The following is a 4,809-nucleotide window of genomic DNA, read 5'->3' as shown; positions in this document are numbered from 1 at the left end:
AGAAGGGAGTTCCCCAGCCTGTAGGTATGCTGCTGGTTCTTCCTCCCCAGGTGCAGCACCTTGCACTTGTCGGTGTTGAATCCCATCCTGTTCTCATCCGCCCACACCTGTAACCTGTCTAGGTCTGATTGCAGCCTGTTCCTCCCTTCTAATGTGCCCACATCCCCCCACATCTGAGTGTCATCTGCAGATTTGAACAGGGTGCTTTTTACCCCCTCGTCCAAGTCACTGATGAAGATGTTGAACAGTGCGGGCCCGAGGACTGAGCTCAGGGGGACCCCACTGCCCACATCTCTCCAGGTCTAAAAGGACCTGTCCACCACCACTCTCTGGGGGCGGCCCTCCAGCCAGTTGGCAACCCAATTGACTTCAGAGCAATTGATTTCAGAGCAGCCAAATGTTACCATTTACCTGGATTAGTTTATTGTCCAAGCTGAATCAAGCTTTTTTTTTATTTATATGTTTATATCTACCTATATATCTATACATTTATTTTTATATTTATATTTATATATTTATATTTTTTTTAAGTCTAGATTTTATAAATTGTGTCTTAGATTTGCCTAGTGCTTTAGAGAGGAGGAAGATAGTGCTTGCTCCATTCGAGGAAGGAAACTCATTCTTGATAGCACCTATTGGCCCCAGTGCTAGACACTCATAACAGTATATTTAAAGGAAAAAAACGCAGCTGTCACAAACAATACTGACCAAACCAGGCACAAGCTGCAGAACATCTTGATATTTTGTTTGGTTCACTGTATCACGGGTGTCAAAGGGTACAGCCTCTGTAGTGTTTAAATAAGTACTACAGGCCACTAAACTTACAACAGTTACTGAAACCCTCTTATGTTCAGAACAGAGAAAATAGGAAAATAGCAGTCATTTGAAATGCTGCTTTGTAGAAACATTTGGCAAATGGTGACTCTCACTGTAATTACTAAATACTTTCAAAACACGGTCCTTACTTTAGCCTCCAAAACACTGACTAGAAACCCCGCAAAAGCCGCTCTGACAGCCACAGACAACCGGACTGATGCGGATAGGGTTCTGCAGGGGCACTGGAACGCATTTGGATGGATCTGTTTGCTGGATCAATAACTGGCTCCTGTCCATCCAAAACATAACAAATGAGTTTGAGCCAGTCTTTCAGGAAGGTCAGCATGAAGAATGCACTTTTAAAAATACATTTTTTAAAGTTTCTTAAAAAAAAGAGAAAGATATAAGAAACCATTGTTTTCCCAATTCTATTGAAACAGAAGAATCCAAACGTCTTCACTGTGTTGCATGTTTCACAACCATGAAAACCGGTAGCCTGAATCATTATTTAATGATTATTTTCCCCAGAACTCAGGACCACTGGATGTGCACATGTAAGAAGTCTCCGGTACTATTCTGAAAGCATTATATCTCCCAATGGATTTCTTGGCTATCCCTGTAGATCCTATCAGAACTTTTTATTAGTAAGTATATCATCAAGCAAGACTCAAAACACCAAAGACTTAAAACCGAAAGGGGCCAAAGAACAAGGAGGAACCCAATGATTAGAGACACAAAGCACTTCATAGAAATGAGGTTAAGATGACAGTACTGTTTAGAGAGATGAACAGGACATGAGATAACAATGGCCTATAAAATAGTGAACGTTAGAGAGAAAGGAAGTCAGGTCCTCTTACTACCCTCTCTCACCATGCAGGAATAAGGGAACATATACTTGGATTGAAATGAGGCATATTCTAAAACAGGGAAAACTATTTAGGTTTGTTTAAAAACGCCTAATTTAACTGGCAGAATGCACTGTCAACAAGCATTATTGAGACCCAGCTTTTAGCAGACATTATAAAAATAAGCCATGTCTATAGCTGCTTAGGAGAGGATAAACAATCACTTCTACAGAAGATGCACAGTTATGCATAAAACAGACTGTAAATACCTAAAGCTAAGAAATCAATGGGCATTCATGGTGTTCACCGGACAGGATTGGGCCTTTAATGAACAAATTATTGAGGCTAATGCACAAAATAAGAGTCTGTCATTCTTCTCCCGTCTCTTCACAGAAAGAATTATTATATCAATGCTGAAACTTGATCACTCTTTGCAGCGATGTTGGGGAATAACATGGAAATTTGATGTTATTCAGCATTAAAATGATAATGAGTGCACTTCTGTATGCTGCGTACTTTCAGTTCTGAGAAAAGAATCCCATCAATAGCAGAATAAATGACATACATAAGCATAGTGCAACCTAAGCCACTTAGTCTAATGCCCAAATGCCTGCTACTGCAAAGAATGCCAATGTTCCCAACTTGTAAAAAAAAAAAAAAAAAAAAAAAAATTCTACTTCCTGAACAAGGAAAAATCTTTCTTCTTTCCTATTAAAATTAAATGACAAACATAGGATCATAGAATAGTAGGGCTGAAACCAGGGCAGGGTGGCAGAATTAGTCAAAGGAGGCAGGGGAAGTAGAAAGTTAGTCTCTAAGACTGCCTAGAGATGCGCGGGTTCATGTTCTAGCTGGAACGCTTTGGTGCAGCCTCGACTAATCCGACATTTATACGCATACTTTTTTGTCCTGCAACGTGCCAGAGGTCCACTGCTTCGGAGCAGACTCTATTAATCGCGCACGTGAGCTGAGGCCAACCGTGCTGCGATGCACGCGGTTGTACAAGCGGCGAAATACGTGTCAGCGCGCAGAAAACAGTGGTGGTACACTTTTGAACTAAAGCACCTCTGTTGTGTTTTAGTTCAAAAGTACACCGCTGCCATTTTCTCAGTGCTGACACGCATTTCGCCACTTATACAGCTGCAAGCCTTGCAGCCCTGGGAACTTTTCAAAGCACCTGGTGCTGCAGTGCTTGCATGTGTAAAAATGCCTTTCCCGTCTGCTCCCCATGCTAATTAAAATTGCTTCAGCATCACCACACCATCACATGTATTAAGCACTCCTTTCCCACTCTCCACCCCCAATGTTTTAAAATGACCGTGGGGGTGCTTTACCTCGGGCCCTCATCGAATGAGTTTTAGTTAAAGTGCCCCTGCCATTTTAAAATGCAGGGGGTCTTAATACACATGACAGTGAGCCATTTTAATTAGAGCAACTGTTGGGCAGCCGCTCTAGTTAATACAGCCTCTCCCCACCCCCGAGCACGTGTATAGGCCACCTGAGGTGCCACCCCTGTCATGTCTTCCGCCTAACACTGCTAACTATCTCCCTTAATAGTAAGGCTGGAAAGGACCTCAGGTGGCCATCTACTGCAGGCCTCAGCTCTAGGCAGGATCATAACTGATAAAACCATCCCATGCAAACGTCCGTCTAATCCAGAGACTGTCAGCCACAGTGCCATGGCACCCTGGCATGCCTTGAGATCCTTTCAAGGGTGCTGTGGGGTGCCACACAATGTTAGCACTGTTAAGCGTGCAAACATGATTCATAAAAGAAACCCAAAAATTTTAAACAAGAATCTGTAGTTTTAAAAATATCCTGATCTGTTGTGGGGTTTCTGAGTGCTTTGCGACACAAGAATTGTTCTGTTTTTTGGCTAAAATAATAAGTGAAACCTAAGAGCTGGCATTTGCTGAAGGATGCCTTCAGTTTAATGAGGGGAGCCAACCTAAATGTCTTTTGCTACAAGTTTAGACCATTGCTCCTTGTCCTGCCCCCTGTGGCCACTGGGAATAGCCCACCTCCCTCTTCCATAGCATGAGCCTTCAGGCATGGGAAGACTGTTATCAAATCCTGCCTCCAGGCTAAAAAATCCTAAATCTTTCAACTTTTCCTCAAATTCATAAATTGAGCTCCCCAATCATGCTCCGATCATTTTGTTGCTCTCTTCTGGATTCTTATTTGTCCATTCCTTTCTTGAAGTGAGGTTCCCAAAGCTGCACCAAGTACTCCAGGGGAGGCTTTACTAGTGCTGAGCAGAGATGAAGAAGCACTTCCCTTGACTTGCCTATGTTTCTATTACAACAACAAGAGCACGCTTTTGGCTTATGTCCAGCTTGTGGTCCACTGTGATCCCCATGTCCTTTCCTGTTCTACTGAAGCCTAGTGGATCTTCCCCCAGTTTGTACATATGCATGCAATTGCACTTTCCCAAGTGTCGGACTTTACATTTGTCCTTGTTAGATTTCATCTGATTGATTTTGGACTGTTTCTCCAGTTTCTCAAGGTTATGCTGTAACTTAGCTCTCCTCTCTGCAACTCCACCAAACTCAGCAAATTTGCTAAGTTGCTCTCAGTCTTACCCTCTAAATCATGACTGAAGATATTAAACAATACCAGGACAGAGACCTTGGAAGCCACACATAATATCTCTTCCCAATAAGATATTGAGTTATTAATGACTACACATTAAGCAGGATGATCCAACCAGCTGTGTACCCACCTTCCAGTACTGTCATCTAGTCTGTACTCCTATAGCTTACTATATGTCATGGGAGACCATGTCAAAAAGCTTGCTAAAGTCATGGTATATTAGATCCACTGCTCTCTCCCCATTCATAGAGCCTGTCATCTTATTGGACAGCAATATCCTGATCCTGCCATTTGATGAAGTTCAGCACTCGGAAGTGTGAAGTGCTTCATCTGAGGACAAACAATCCCCAATATATTTACAGGCTCGGTGGCACCCAACTGACTAGCACCACAACTGAAAGGGACCATAACAGACTATAGTATGAGCATGAGCCATCAGTGCAATGCTGTAGCCAGCAGGGCAAGCCATGCAAGGCAAGCCATACGAGAAAAGGCTGAGGGACTTGGGACTCTTCAGTCTAAAAAAAGAAAAGGCTGAGAGGGGACTTGGTAGCAG

The sequence above is a fragment of the Crocodylus porosus genome, unplaced genomic scaffold, assembly GCF_001723895.1.
Source record: "Crocodylus porosus isolate Cpor-Errol unplaced genomic scaffold, CroPor_comp1, whole genome shotgun sequence".
Taxonomy (NCBI): Eukaryota; Metazoa; Chordata; order Crocodylia; family Crocodylidae; genus Crocodylus; species Crocodylus porosus.
This window is presented reverse-complemented; position numbering follows the sequence as displayed.